Here is a 16,802-nt window from a genome sequence, read left to right as displayed (position 1 = left end):
TCTTTTTGAAATTCCATCACCCAAACCCATGCCTCCTAAACTAGATATTGGAGTATTATTCTTTTGAGAAACTGAATGGTCCCAGAGAAAGCCTTCTATATGTTGCCATTTGGAGGCGCAAGAGCAAAAAGTTTGGTTTACCAGCTTATCACTCTCACCTGAAACCTATTAGTATATAAAAATAAGTGTAGAAAGAAGCCCCCAAACAAAAGTGAAATCTATAAATACGAATTGCAGAGAATAATATTGATGAGTATTTGACAATTAAAAAAATAGTTGGATAGGTATACAGAAAACCAAACAAATTTTTAAAAGAAAGGCAATCATTAATATCGGGAAAAGCAAGCCTTTCTGTGTTACCCAAAAAGGGGTCCATATGGCATTGTTCTGAGTTCCCATCTTAACTCAAAAGGAAACTATCACAATGTCCAGAGCCTCTGATAGCCTGAAAATGAAGGAGGAGGGTGTCCTCAACTTCCTTGCAGCAGGAACCTACCTTGGCGGCATCAACCTTGACTTCCAAATGGAATACAGCATCTGTTGCCGAATCGGGTTCATTTTGCGGGATGTGCAGCAAGCCGAAATGCTGAGACACTGCAGTTTGCAGCCAGGACAGGGTTTATTCACAGGGCAACCAAGTAAGGATACGAGGATATGGGAGAACAAATCTCAAATCCGCCTCCCTGAAGGGGAGCAGGGCGGTCCGAGGTGTGGGGAGAGTGGGGAAAGGTGATTGGAAAAAGGTGCGGTAATCGTCGTTCTGCGCAGGCGTAATAAGCTACAGGCCTCCCCACGTTCCAATGAGGAGGCGCTCAGCACAATCTGAGGGTGGAGTCTTCAGCCCTCTGATGTCAAAGGTCACCGAGTGGGCACGCGTGCGTGCCCTGTTGGAGGGTGGGTGGTCCTAACCAGTTTTAATCAGCTCAGATGGAACTAGACACAGCTGACTCCAAGTTCCAAGTTAGGCTACGTGCTGCTTGGAGGACATGCAATTAAAATAACCTTGATTAGTGAAGGCAGATGAAATGTATTTAACTCATGATTACCTATGGTTTCATATCTGCAAAAAGTGATGGCATCTACATCATAAATCTGAAGAGAACCTGGGAGAAGCTTCTCCTGGCAGCTTTTGCTGTTGTTGCCACTGAAAACCTGGCTGATGTCAGTGTCACGTGAAATACTCCAGGAATACCGGCCAGTGAGCTGTGCTGAAGTTTGCTGCTGCCGCTGGAGCCACTCCTCTTCCTGGCTGCTTCACTCCTGGGACCTTCACTGGCCGGATGCGAGTGGCTCTCTGACTTCTAGTGGCTACTGATCCCAGGGTTGACCACCAGCCTCTCACAGAGGCGTCTTACGTTAACCTGCCTACCGCTGCTCTGTGTAACAGACACTCCTCCGTGCTGTGTGGACACGGCCGCACCACGCACCAGCAGGAGAACTCACTCAGCTGGTCTGATGTAGTGGATGCTGCTTCAGGAAGTTCTGCACACGTACGGCACCATCTCCGGTGACCACCCCTGGGAGGTCAGGCCTGATCACTGCTTCTACAGAGATCCTGAGGAGAGCGAAAAGGAAGAGCAGGCTGCTGCTGAAAAGGCCGGGACCCAGGGAGAATTCCAGGGTGAGTGGACTGCTCCAGCTCCTGAGTGGACTGCTACTCAACCTGAGGTCACAGACTGGTCTGAAGGAGCACAGGTGCCCCCTGTGTCTGTCCAGCAGTTCCCTGCTGAGGACTGGAGCGCTCAGCTGGCCACCAAAGACTGGTCTGCAGCTCCCACCACTCAGACCACTGAATGGCAAGGAGCAACCACTGAGGGGTCTTAAGCTGTTCTACAGACCAGCTTAAGACTATTTATTGGGCTTCCCTGGTGGCGCAGTGGTTGAGAATCTGCCTGCCGATGCAGGGGACACGGGTTCAAGCGCTGGTCTGGGAAGATCCCACATGCCGCGGAGCAACTAGGTCCATGAGCCACAGCTACTGAGCCTGCGCGTCTGGAGCCTGTGCTCCGCAACAAGAGAGGCCACGACAGTGAGAGGCCCGCGCACCACGATGAGGAGTGGCCCCCGCTCGCTGCAACTAGAGAAAGCCCTCGCACAGAAACGAAGACCCAACACAGCCAAAAATAAATAAATAAAAATAAATTAAAAAAAAAAAAGACTTTCTTAAATAGAGAATGGAAATAAGGGTGATGGAAAATAAACAGTTAAATAACAGAAAAGCAAAAAAAAAAAAAAAAAGAAAGGCCCACGAAAGGACACATTAATCGTAATTACTACTTGGCTTATCATTGAATAATATTTACAGAGTCATAATAATATCAATACTATTGTTTTAACCAAAATTTGTGATGTATTTACTATGAGAGAACAGAGGAAGAGAGAGAATAGAGGAAGTGGGGGAAGAGATAAGTCAGCTAAATGCTGATCTCCTTATTAATAGAAGTCAATAGTTGACATCTAAAACTGATATATAAAAAAACAAAGTAAACATATTCTTTAGAAATACGGAAGCAATGAGGTACCACATCACACCACTCAGAATGGCCATCATTAAAAATCTATAAACAACAAATGCTGTAGAGGCTGTAGAAAAGGGGACCCTCCTACATTGTTGATGGGAATGTAAGTTTGTACAGCCACTATGGAAAACAGTATGGAGGTTCCTCAGAAAACTAAAAATAGAATTACCATATGATCCAGCAATCCCACTCCTGGGCATATACCCAGACAAAACTATAATTCAAAAAGATACATGCACCCTTATGTTCATGGCAGCACTACTCACAATAGCCAAGACATGGAAACAACCTAAACGTCCATCAACAGATGAATGGATAAAGAAGATGTGGTATATATATACAATGGAATATTACTCAGCCATAAAAAAGAACAAAATAACGCCATTTGCAGCAACATGGTTGGACCTAGAGATTGTCATACTAAATGAAGTAAGTCAGAAAGAAGACAAATACCATATGTTAACACTTATAGGTGGAATCTAAAATATGCCACAAATGAACCTGTCTACAAAACAGAAACAGAATCATGGACATAGAGAACAGACTGGTGGTTGCCAAGTGGGAGGGGATTGGAGGAGGGATGGAGTGGGAGGTTGGGGTGAGCAGATGTAAGCTTTTATATGTAGAATGGATAAATGACAAGGTCCAACTGTATAGCACAGAGAACTATATTCAATATCTTATGATAAACCATAATGGAAAAGAATATTAAAAAAGAATGTATATGTATGTATAACTGAATCACTTTGCTGTACAGTAGTAATTAACACTACACTGTAAATCAACTATACTGCAATAAAAAATTTTCAAAAACAGAAATACAGAAGCAAACGTCAGATGAAATAGCTAAAAGAATGGAAGGTACATAGGGTCACCTTCGTGGAAACTAAATGAAGGCTCCGCTTCTCCAAGACACATAAACCTGTAAGAAAGTTATTTTAATATCTTGATTTTGTAAAAGCAAAACCAAAAACACTATCGGACTTCCCTTGTGGTCCAGTGGTTAAGACTCCACAGGGGCTGGGGGTTCGATCCCTGGTTGGGGAAGTTCTGCCTGCCACGCAGTGCGGCCAAAAAGGAAAAACAAACAAAACAAACAAACAGACAAAAAATCACTGCCATTTGCAAGAAAATAATGTCTGTGCTGTGAATACACCTGCAAGGGTTACGCAGTGCACTCTCTCCACAGCAACAAGCCTGCTTCCAGGGAGCAGAATGGGGTCTGCAGTGGGGAAAGGTGGGGCAGAGTATTTCCAGTTTTCTTCTACTGTTTGAGTTTTTTAAACTCTGTATATCTATTACTCTGATGGCAAAGAAAGAAAAAGTGAAGGGAGGGGCTGGCTTCAGGTATGGCTAAGTAGAGAAGATTCAAGTAATGTCATCAGGATCTGGATTCTGTCTCAGCAACGCAAGCACTCCTGTTAGGATCAAAAGATTGCTTCAGCCTTTACTTTCTCTCTGTGTTCCTAGTCTTGAGAAGGAGTGAGCTTTCTAGGGGTGAAAAGTTGTGGGTCAATAAATGGAGCCTGGACCAGTTGAGTGGCAGGGAAGTCACTGAAAGAACAAGACAACAACAGCAGGAAAGAACATTAACAGAGTCAAATAGGAAGAGAAGATTCAAAAAAAGGAAAACGTTTAAAATATAGCAGAAAAGTCGAGGAAAAGGAAGATGGAGAAAAGACCACGACATTGACGAGGACACTGCTGACTTCGAGAGGATAGTTCCACGGTGCAGTGGCAGTCCAGTCATTTTGTTACAGTGGTTTTCAAAGTCTGGTTCCTGGACCAGCAAACAATAGCAACACCACCTGGGAACTTGTTAGAACTGCAGATTCTTGGGTCCCACATCAGACCTTCTGAATCAGAGACTCTGGACCCGGGCCCCACCAAGCTGTGTTTTAATAAGACCTCCAGTTGCATGCTAAAGTTTGTTGGCGGTGTGAATTGGTAAAATCTCGATGTAGGACAATTTAACAGTATTGGTCATAATTAGAAATGCATATACCCTCTAACTCAGGATTTTCACTTATAGCAATGTACCCTACAGTTATTTGCATGCAGACAAAATGACTTATATACAAGGTTGTAGCATTATTGATTGGAAACTGAATGTCCATCAATGGGGACTGGTAAAATCTACAGTGATGCAGCTATTCTATACAATGCTATGTAGCTATAATAAAAATGAGGAAACTCTTCATGCACTGATGTCCCCCAGATAAATTATACCCATATCTCCAGATTAAGTTGCAAAAACAAGGTGCAAAATAGCATGTGTGGTGTGCTGTCATTTGTGTAAAATAGGAAAGGAACAAAATTATATGTATATACAATGCAATGACTTTATGTATGTTGACAAAACCTCTGGAAGGGCAAATAGGAAATAATATGGTTATCTATTGAGGGGGATGGAAACTAGGTTATAAGGAAAAGGGTGAGAGGGTGCTTGAACTGTGGGACTTTATCACTTAATCAAAAAACATTTATTTTGAAATTCTCCAATGAATTCATCTCTGTATTACTCTAAAGCAGGTTATCATCAATTTTATTTTTTTGGCCGAGCCTCATAGAGTGTGGGGATCTTAGTCCCCCCACCAGGGATCGAACCTGGCCCAGGCAGTGAAAGCGCCAAGTCCTAACCGCTGGACCGCCAGGGAATTCCCATCATCAATTTTAGTGTAGACGCTACAACACTGCCTACAATGGCCTCCCGGCCTCCAGGGTTCTCTAGTCTTGACCTGCTCCGATTCATTTCCTACACAGTTATAGGAAATGTTATATCTGCCTCTAAATCCAGATAATCAATCAAGAGAAAGACAGAGTCTTTGATACCTTATCCGAGTCCAGCAAATTCTCTTCCCCAGGTGATCAATGCTGGAAAAGATGAATCCCCATCCAAGGTGACCAGGTCTCTGTACAGATCACGCATGTGGAAACCTCAACAAGATAACTGCATTAGAATTCAGCACAGAGTTATACACATAAAGTATCAAGGGGCCATTTTATTTCTTCTTCTGTAATTGTTATTAAATATTTTGAATTTCAGATCCAAACTAGAAAATTTTACTTTAAACACATTTGATATTTTTAGTTGATACGTAACAAGATCACAGAAAGTAGGCTTTATATCTTTACCTAACCCTTCTTACTCTGGCATCTGAGGTTTGGGAGCAGAGGGAGAGGAGAACAGCTAGTGTTTGGTTGTGTAGTGACAGCTTCTGTGTGTGTGTGTGTGTGTGTGTTAAGAACACTTAACGTGAGATCTACCCTCTGAACATTGTATGATGCGATATTGTTAACTATAAGCACGATGTTGTACAGCAAATCTCTAGAACTCTAGTCTTGCACAACTGTCTGTTCTACCTGCAATAAATGTGGATCCAGAAGGGCTTTATATAGGAGGTGATTTTGAGCTGAGTTGAGTCATAAAGTTATTTATTATAAGGACATAGTAGGGAAGGTTACTCCAGGGAGAGGGAGGAACAAGAGTAAACTCATGCAGAGAGCTAAGCTGATACTATGGTCTGGAGTAAAGGTAAATCTGGAAAAGTAGGGACGGGCTGGATTATGAAGGGCTTTTATCCCTTAGGAGGGAGTTTGGACTTTATCCTGTAGACAACAGAAGCTGTTGAAGAGTTTTTTTTTTTTTTTTTTACAGTGAAATATGCAGATCTTTATTATACAGTGCAGTGAGTTTGGGCAACTGTGTACACCAAAGTAACTACCATCCCAGTCAAAGTACAAAGCATTTCCATCAACCCAGAAAAGTCTCCTGGGGCCAGTGGTGTGCAGGAGATAGCTCCCACACAGGCAATTCCAGACATCTCATCCCCATATCCTGTTGTTACCTTAAAGAGGGCCATGGTGGGAAATCAGCAAATACTACAAACCAGAGATTCCCCCATGCCCCGCTGCCCCCGAGAGCCAGTTTTCCAGTAAACTGCTGTTCATGCCGCTTCTCAGTCAATCCTCCAAGCCCAGAGAGGCAAATCAACATAGGTTTACTTTTGCTTGCTCTTGAACTTCACGCAAATGGAATTACATTTTGTATCTTGTTTTCTTCCATCAACATGATGTCTGTGAGATTCATCAGTGCTGTGATTTATTAGTAATTTGTTCCCTTTCTGTTGCTAAGCACCATTCCAGTGTACAAATAAACTGTATTTTTTCAAATTTCTTGTTGAAGGACATTCATTTGTTTCCAATTTGGAACTATTAATTTTTATTTATTTTTTCCACCTTTATGGAGGAGTAATTGACAAATAAAATGTTTATACTTAAAGTGTATAACTGGATGATTTGATGTACATATGCGTTGTGAAATGATTACCAAATTCAAGTCAATTAACAGCCATCACCTCACATAGTTAACTCTTTTTTGTGTGTGTGTTGAGAACACATACAGTCTACTCTCTGCAAATTTCAAGTGTACAATTCCATATTATTAACTATAGTTACCATGCTGTACATTAGACCCTCAGAATGTATTTATAGCTGAAAGTTTGTACCCAATTTTTAAAAAGCTCCTGTAGACATTCTTGTGCAAGTATTTTCATGATCATATGTTTTCATTTATCTTGGGCAAATACCCAGAAGTGGAATTTATGGGTCATAGAATAGGTTTATTTTTAACTTTGTAAGAAAGTGCCAGAGAGTTTTCCAAAGCGCTAGTAGTGCACAAGCAATGTATGAAAGTTCTGGTGGCTCCAGATACTTGCCAGCATTTGATGTCACAATGCCTTTTTACATTTAACCATTCCAGTGTGTATGAAGTAATTATCACTTCATGGGATTTTGATCTGCATTTCCCTGAAGACTAATTATATCACACATTTTTTTGTGGGCTTGTTAGCTATTCCTTTATCTTCTTTGGTATTGTGTCTGATAGAATTTTGCAGAGTATTTGATAGAATTCATCAGCAAAATGATCTGGGCTTGGAGTTGTCTTTGGGGAAGGTTTTTGATAATGAATTAAAACTTTAGTAGATATTCAGGTTTTCTAACTCATTTTATTAGTTTTGGTAAGTTGTGTTTTTCAAGGAATTTGTCCATTTTTTTCTAAGTTGTTGAATTTATTAGCCTAATGCTTTACTTTTCATAATATTCCCTTATTATCCTTTTTTTTTAATTTTTGAATTTTATTTTATTTACTTTTTTATACAGTAGGTTCTTATTAGTCATCAATTTTATACACATCAGTGTATACATGTCAATCCCAATCGCCCAATTCATCACACCACCATCCCCACCCCACCGTGGCTTTCCCCCCTTGGTGTCCATACGTTTGTTCTCTACATCTGTGTCTAAACTTCTGCCCTGCAAACCGTTTCATCTGTACCATTTTTCTAGGTTCCACATACATGAATTAATATACGATATTTGTTTTTCTCTTTCTGACTTACTTCACTCTGTATGACAGTCTCTAGATCCATCCACGTCTCCACAAATGACCCAATTTCGTTCCTTTTTATGGCTGAGTAATATTCCATTGTATATATGTACCACAACGTCTTTATCCATTCATCTGTCAATGGGCATTTCGGTTGCTTCCATGACCTGGCTATTGATAGTGCTGCAATGAACATTGGGGTGCATGTGTCTTTTTGAATTATGGTTTTCTCTGGGTATATGCCCAGGAGTGGGATTGCTGGGTCGTATGGTAGTTCTAGTTTTAGTTTTTTAAGGAACCTCCATACTGTTCTCCATAGTGGCAGTATCAATTTACATTCCCACCAACAGTGTAAGAGGGTTCCCTTTTCTCCACACCCTCTCCAGCATTTGTTGTTTGTAGATTTTCTGATGATGCCTATTCTAACTGGTGTGAGGTGATACCTCACTGTAGTTTTGATTTGCATTTCTCTAATAATTAGTGATGTTGAGCAGCTTTTCATGTGCTTCTAGGCCATCTGTATGTCTTCTTTGGAGAAATGTCTACTTAGGTCTTCTGCCCATTTTTGGATTGGGTTGTTTGTTTCTTTAATATTGAGCTGCATGAGCTCTTTATATATTTTGGAGATTAATCCTTTGTCCGTTGATTCATTTGCAAATATTTTCTCCCATTCTGAGGGTTGTCTTTTCGTCTTGTTTATGGTTTCCTTTGCTGTGCAAAAGCTTTGAAGTTTCATTAGGTCCCATTTGTTTATTTTTGTTTTTATTTCCATTACTCTAGGAGGTGGATCAAAAAAGATCTTGCTGTGATTTATGTCAGAGTGTTCTTCCTATGTTTTCCTCTAAGAGTTTTATAGTGCCTGGTCTTACATTTATGTCTTGAATCCATTTTGAGGTTATTTTTGTGTATGGTGTTAGGTAGTGTTCTAATTTCATTCTTTTACATGTAGCTGTCCAGTTTTCCCAGCACCACTTATTGAAGAGACTGTCTTTTCTCCATTTTATATCCTTGCCTCCTTTGTCATAGATTAGTTGACCATAGGTGTGTGGGTTTATCTCTGGGCTTTCAATCTTGTTCCATTGATCTATGTTTCTGTTTTTGTGCCAGTACCATATTGTCTTGATTACTGTAGCTTTGTAGTATAGTCTGAAGTCAGGGAGTCTGATTCCTCCAGCTCCGTTTTTTTCCCTCAAGACTGCTTTGGCTATTCGGGGTCGTTTGTGTCTCCATACAAATTTTAAGATTTTTTGTTCTAGTTCCGTAAAAACTGCCATTGGTAATTTGATAGGGATTGCATTGAATCTGTAGATTGCTTTGGGTAGTATAGTCATTTTCACAATATTGATTCTTCCAATCCAAGAACATGGTATATCTCTCCATCTGTTGGTATCATCTTTAATTTCTTTCATCAGTGTCTTATAGTTTTCTGCATACAGGTCTTTTGTCTCCCTAGGTAGGTTTATTCCTAGGTATTTTATTCTTTTTGTTGCAATGGTAAATGGGAGTGTTTCCTTAATTTCTCTTTCAGATTTTTCATCATTTGTGTATAGGAATGCAAGAGATTTCTGTGCATTAATTTTGTATCCTGCAACTTTACCAAATTCATTGATTAGCTCTAGTAGTGTTTTGGTGGCATTTTTAGGATTCTGTATGTATAGTATCATGTCATCTGCAAACAGGGACAGTTTTACTTCTTCTATTCCAATTTGTATTCTTTTATTTCTTTTTCTTCTCTGATTGCTGTGGCTAGGACTTCCAAAACTATGTTGAATAATAGTGGTGAGAGTGGACATCCTTGTCTTGTTCCTGATCTTAGAGGAAATGCTTTCAGTTTTTCACCATTGAGAATGATGCTTGCTGTGGGTTTGTCGTATATGGCCTTTATTATGTTGAGGTAGGTTCCCTCTATGCCCACTTTCTGGAGAGTTTTTATCATAAATCGGTGTTGAATTTTGTCAGAAGATTTTTCTGCATCTATTGAGATGATCATATGGTTTTTATTCTTCAGTTTGTTAATATGGTGTATCACATTGCTTGATTTGCATATATTGAAGAATCCTTGCATCCCTGGGATAAATCCAACTTGATCATGGTGTATAAACCTTTTAATGTGTTGTTGGATTCTGTTTGCTAGTATTTTGTTGAGGATTTTTGCATCTATATTCATCAGTGATATTGGTCTGTAATTTTCTTTTTTTGTAGTATCTTTGTCTGGTTTTGGTATCAGGGTGATGGTGGCCTCATAGAATGAGTTTGGGAGTGTTCCTTCCTCTGCAATTTTTTGGAAGAGTTTGAGAAGGATGGGTGTTAGCTCTTCTCAGAATGTTTGATAGAATTCACCTGTGAAGCCATCTGGTCCTGGACTTTTGTCTGTTGGAAGATTTTTAATCACAATTTCAATTTCATTACTTGTGATTGGTCTGTTCATATTTTCTATTTCTTCCTGGTTCAGTCTTGGAAGGTTATACTTTTCTAAGAATTTGTCCATTTCTTCCAGGTTGTCCATTTTATTGGCATAGAGTTGGTTGTAGTAGTCTCTTAGGATGCTTTGTATTTCTGCAGTGTCTGTTGTAATTTCTCCTTTTTCATTTCTAGTTTTATTGATTTGAGTCCTCTCCCTCTTTTTCTTGATAAGTCTGGCTAATGGTTTACGAATTTTGTTTATCTTCTCAAAGAACTACCTTTTAGTTTTATTGATCTTTGCTATTGTTTTCTTTGTTTCTATTTCATTTATTTCTGCTCTGATCTTGATGATTTCTTTCCTTCTGCTAACTTTGGGTTTTGTTTGTTCTTCTTAGTTCCTTTAGGTGTAAGGTTAGATTGTTTATTTGAGATTTTTCTTGTTTCTTGAGTAGGCTTGTATAGCTATAAACTTCCCTCTTAGAACTGCTTTTGTTGCATCCCATAGGTTTTGGATCATCGTGTTTTCATTGTCATTTGTCTCTAGGTATTTTTTGATTTCCTCTTTGATTTCTTCAGTGATCTCTTGGTTATTTAGTAACGTATTGTTTAACCTCCATGTGTTTGTGTTTTTACGTTTTTTTCCCTGTAATTCATTTCTTTTTTTAAAATTAAATTTATTTATTTATTTATTTATTTTTGGCTGTGTTGGGTCTTCGTTTCTGTGCGAGGGCTTTCTCCAGCTGTGGCGAGTGGGGGCCACTCTTCCTCGCGGTGCGTGGGCCTCTCACTGTTGCGGCCTCTCTTGTTGCGGAGCACAGGCTCCAGATGCGCAGGCTCAGTAGTTGTGGCTCACGGGACTAGTTGCTCCATGGTAAGGGGGATCCTCCCAGACCAGGGCTTGAACCCGTGTCCCCTGCATTGGCAGGCAGATTCTCAACCACTGCACCACCAGGGAAGCCCCCCTGTAATTCATTTCTAATCTCATAGTGTTGTGGTCAGAAAAGATGTTTGATATGATTTCAATTTTCTTAAATTTACTGAGGCTTGATTTGTGACCCAAGATGTGATCTATCCTGGAGAATGTTCCGTGCACACTTGAGAAGAAAGTGTAATCTGCTGTTTTTGGATGGAATGTCTTATAAATATCAATTAAATCTATCTGGTCTATTGTGTCCTTTAAAGCTTCTGTTTCCTTATTTATTTTCATTTTGGATGATCTGTCCATTGGTGTAAGTGAGGTGTTAAAGTCCCCCACTATTATTGTGTTACTGTTGATTTCCTCTTTTATAGCTGTTAGCAGTTTTGCCTTATGTATTGAGGTGCTCCTATGTTGGGTGCATATATGTTTATAATTGTTATTTCTTCCTCTTGGATTGATCCCTTGATCATTATGTAGTGTCCTTCTTTGTCTCTTGTAACATTCTTTATTTTAAAGTCTATTTTATCTGATATGAGTATTGCTACTCCAGCTTTCTTTTGATTTCCATTTGCATGGAATATCTTTTTCCATCCCCTCACTTTCAGTCTGTATGTGTCCCTACGTCTGAAGTGGGTCTCTTTTAGACAGCATATATATTGGTCTTATTTTTGTATCCGTTCAGCAAGCCTGTGTCTTTTGGTTGGAGCATTTAATCCATTCACGTTTAAGGTAATTATCAATATGTTTGTTCCTATGACAATTTTCTTAATTGTTTTGGGTTTGTTTTTGTAGGTCCTTTTCTTCTCTTGTGTTTCCCACTTAGAGAAGTTCCTTTAGCATTTGTTGTAGAGCTGGTTTGGTGGTGCTGAATTCTCTTACCTTTTGCTTGTCTGTTAAGCTTTTGACTTCTCCATCGAATCTGAATGAGATCCTTGCCAGGTAGAGTAATCTTGGTTGTAGGTTCTTCCCTTTCATCACTTTAAGTATATCATGTCACTCCCTTCTGGCTTGTAGAGTTTCTGCTGAGAAATCAGCTGTTAACCTTATGAGAGTTCCCTTGTATGTTATTTGTCGTTTTTCCCTTGCTGCTTTCAATAATTTTTCTGTGTCTTTAATTTTTGCCAATTTGATTACTATGTGTCTCGGCGTGTTTCTCCTTGGGTTTATCCTTTATGGGACTTGCTGTGCTTCCTGGACTTGGGTGGCTATTTCCTTTCCCATGTTAGGGAACTTTTCGACTATAATCTCTTCAAATACTTTCTCTGGTCCTTTCTCTCTCTCTTCTCCTTCTGGGACCCTATAATGTGAATGTTGTTGCATTTAATGTTGTCCCAGAGGTCTCTTAGGCTGTCTTCATTTCTTTTCATTCTTTTTTCTTTATTCTGTTCCACAGCAGTGAATTCTGCCATTCTGTCTTCCAGGTCACTTATCCGTTCTTCTGCCTCAGTTATTCTGCTACATTTATTCTGCTATTGATTCGTTCTAGTGTAGTTTTCATTTCAGTTATTGTATTGTTCATCTCTGCTTGTTTGTTCTTTAATTCTTCTAGGTCTTTGTTAAACATTTCTTGCATCTTCTCGATCTTTGCCTCCATTCTTTTTCCGAGGTCCTGGATCATCTTCACTATCATTATTCTGAATTCTTTTTCTGGAAGGTTGCCTATCTCCACTTCATTTAGTTGTTTTTCTGGGGTTTTATCTTGTTCCTTCATCTGGTACATAGCCCTCTGCCTTTTCATCTTGTCTGTCTTTCTGTGAGTGTGGTTTTTCTTCCACAGGCTGCAGGATTGTAGTTCTTCTTGCTTCTGCTGTCTGCCCTCTGGTGGATGAGGCTATCTAAGAGGCTTGTGTAATTTTCCTGATGGGAGGGACTGGTGGTGGGTAGAGCTGACTGTTGCTCTGGTGGGCAGAGCTCAGTAAAACTTTAATCCACCTGACTGCTGACGGGTGGGGCTGGGTTTCCTCCCTTTTGGTTGTTTGGCCTGGGGCAACCCAACACTGGAGCATACCTGGGCTCTTTGGTGGGGCTAATGGCAGACTCTGGGAGGGCTCAAGCCAAGGAGCACCCCCAGAACCTCCGCCGCCAGTGTCCTCATCCCCACGGTGAGCCAAAGCCACCCCCCACCTCTGCAGGAGACCCTCCAACACTAGCAGGTAGGTCTGGCTCAGTCTCCCCTGGGGTCACTGCTCCTTCCCCTGGGTCCCGATGCGCACACTACTTTGTGTGTGCCCTCCAAGAGTGGAGTCTCTGTTTCCCCCAGTCCTGTCGAAGTCCTACAATCAAATCCCACTAGGCTTCAAAGTCTGATTCTCTAGGAATTCCTTCTCCCATTGCCGGACCCCCAGGTTGGGAAGCCTGACGTGGGGCTCAGAACCTTCACTCCAGTGTGTGGACTTCTGTGGTATAAGTGTTCTCCAGTCTGTGAGTCACCCACCCAACAGTTATGGGATTTGATTTTACTGTGATTGCACCCCTCCTACCATCTCATTGTGGCTTCTCCTTTGTCTTTGGATGTGGGGTACCCTTTCTGGTGAGCTCCAGTGTCCTCCTGTCGATGATTGTCCTGCAGCTAGCTGTGATTCTGGTGTTCTCACAAAAGGGAGTGAGAGCACGTCCTTCTACTCCGCCATCTTGGTTCTGTGCCAGCTGTTGAAGACTTTTAATCAGGGAGATAAACCTGGTCACATTTGTCTTTTAGAAATATCTCTCTGGTAGTCGTGTGGAAGATGGGGTGGAGAGGCGTCAAATTGGAGACTGGGACTCCAGTTGGGAGGCCATAGTCTAGATAAGATGAAGAGAACCTTGAACCAAGTCACCAGTGATGGGGCTGTAAAGGAAGGGGGGCAATGGAGGGAAATTAAGGAAGCCCAATTTGCTAAATTTGGTGACTGAATGGATCTGGGGGGAGAGAGAGAGAGAAGCATCACATAGTTTCTGACTTGGATGCCTGAGTGAGTGGACTGCGATGCCCTTCATGGAAATGAGAGATGGCAGAAGGAAGTGCAAGATGGCGGAAGGGAGGAGCAGTAAGGTGCCTGTGAGATAGCCAAGGGGTACTGGCTGTTGAATATATTGTGTCTGTAAAGATACAGATTGAGGAGTCATAACCATTTACAGGTGGTCCTTGGAGTGACGACTAGATGGAAAACTCTATGAAATGAAAAGAAAACCAAGGACAAAGACCAGGGAAATATTGAAGAAGAAGACAAAAAGACTGAGAAGAATAGCTAGTGAGGTGGAAAGGAAACTAGGATTGAGTGCCAGGAAAGATTTTCCATAATAAAGGACTCTACCTGGTGTCAAAACCATAAATAAATTAAGGAGGGTGAAAACTGTGGTGGGCATTTTTCTTTTCTTTTCTTTTCTTTTTTTAAATTTTTCATTTATTTATTTTTGGCTGTGTTGGGTCTTCGTTTCTGTGCGAGGGCTTTCTCCAGTTGCGGCGAGTGGGGGCCACTCTTCATCGCGGTGCGCGGGCCTCTCACTGTCACGGCCTCTCCCGTTGCGGAGCACAGGCTCCAGATGCGTAGGCTCAGTAGTTGTGGCTCACGGGCTTAGTTGCTCCGCGGCATGTGCGATCTTCCCAGACCAGGGCTCGAACCCGTGTCCCCTGCATTGGCAGGCAGATTCTTAACCACTGCGCCACCAGGGAAGCCCCGGCATTTTTCTTTTTTGACCATCCTACCTCATTTTCCCTCTTTTGATAAGAGCACCCCAATTTCCTCTTACTGAATTACACTTCTCTCAACATGTGCACCTGTGGTAGAACTTTCAGGGCATTCTGCTCTGTCATTCTAAGCCGTGGGATGGGAGTGTGACCCAGGCTCATCAAATTGGATGCGCTGACCTGGGACTTGGAAACTTGAACTAAGTGATCCAGGAGAGATCCCTGATAAGACGGTTGATTAGCTCTTGCTACCTACACATTTTTCTTTAATTTCAGAGACTGTGATATCCTTCCAGTAAGTTCCTCTGACGTGTAAGTTAGCAAGTGCTGGTTTATGATCCTTCTAACTAAAGAACCTTAATTGGATTCAGCCATTAAGAGGTCACTGATGGCTTTACCTGAGTAGTTTCTTGAGGTGAAGGGTGAAAGGCTGGTTGAAGAGGGAATGGAAGGTGAGGAAGTAGACATAGTAATTGTATACTAATCTTCCGGGAGTTTATTTTGGAAGAGAAGGTGTTAGGGAAATAGCTAATAATTTTAAGCCATGTTTGAAGCTGCGTTTTGCTAAGATAACTGAAAAGAGAGTTCCTAAAAATCAGGCAGCTATGAATCTGTGGTTTTAGTGTTGATTTCTCTAATTTTTAGTGATATTTAGCTTATCAACATATTTCAACTGTTCTTATTAGTAATATTGACAAACCCACACCTGATGGCAAATTGCTTTTTAAAGTGTACTTTAGAATAAAGGTTTGTCTGATCTGATACATTGATAGAAAACAATTTGAAAAAAAAAAAGTATAACTACTGCCATAGGTTTCATCTGAAAAGATGTCCAATGCACCAAATAAAAGATTAAATTTTAAGATAATTTGATCTCTAACTTTTAGAAATACACATAAAATAAGGCATCTTTTCCTTCTCTAGCCAAACTTGGGAGTGAGTCGCTATATGTTTTTCTGCCCTCCAGTGGTTGTCAAAGAGCATTAAGAAATTTATCATCTGTTTTAAAATATTGTATATTATAAGAATATATTTTCTTCAAGACAGACTTTTTTATTTTAGGAATTCAAAGTGATTTATAAACGTGTCAGCATTCACTAGAGGCACATGCTATTCTTGAAAATGGGCGGACTCATAAAGCAACATCAATCTCAGCGTAAACTGACTTCAGACAACCAGTAGGTGGAGGAATTTCCAAAGCTAAGAACCACCGCACTCCCCAAACCCGCCTTCAGAATCTGAGAATCTTAAAAGTCATCCATCCAGTCTTCTCCGTTTTATCCTAACAGAAACCAAGGACTGTTGACTAGCTTCACGTTATGTATGTTGACTAGCTTTGAGTTACATACATATATAGAGCCCAGGAAATTCCAGTAAAAGGAAAGACTATTTTAGGTTAGGATTAGATTTTACCTGAGAAATATGAGCATTGGGAGTGAGGTGAAAGCTTTTTAGGTATGGATAGCATGAGATAAAAAGCTGAAAATAAGTAGGGTGTATGAAGAAAATGACTATGACATAAGGGAGGAAAGAGGCCAGAAAGAGAGAGCCCTGGTGAGATGTTGGAAAGTGTTAGGATTTGCAGAAAGGTCACAGAAGGAGGCTGAGTTTGGCTTTGGTCCAGTCAGCAATGGAAAACTGTTAAGAAAGACAAAGAACAAATATTTTAAGCTATCGAGTGTTGGTACATCATAATGAACGTGAAAAGAATTGATTTGCCTCTGTCGGCTGCTCCTTTATTTAACAACACCGGAAGCAACCAATCCAGGGGGAAAAGCCACGGAAGCTTTTGAGCACCCAGGTCAATTTAGTCCTCATCTTCTTAACTCAGATTCTTATCATTATGATAAAGCGGGGTACCCTGCCAGGCCAGTCTGGAGTTGTAACATGTAGGACATTAACTGA

General features: G+C 40.8%; 1 pseudogene; it reads left to right on the top strand.

Moving 5' to 3' along the window:
• Positions 1–424: 424 nt before the first annotated feature.
• On the top strand, positions 425–1,824 carry LOC118903875 (annotated as a pseudogene).
• The last annotated feature ends 14,978 nt before the right edge of the window (positions 1,825–16,802 follow it).

This window comes from Balaenoptera musculus, chromosome 11, assembly GCF_009873245.2.
Source record: "Balaenoptera musculus isolate JJ_BM4_2016_0621 chromosome 11, mBalMus1.pri.v3, whole genome shotgun sequence".
In the NCBI taxonomy this organism is placed as follows: Eukaryota; Metazoa; Chordata; class Mammalia; order Artiodactyla; family Balaenopteridae; genus Balaenoptera; species Balaenoptera musculus.
Note: the sequence above shows the minus strand (reverse complement) of the source record. Positions and strands in the feature narration are given on the sequence as shown.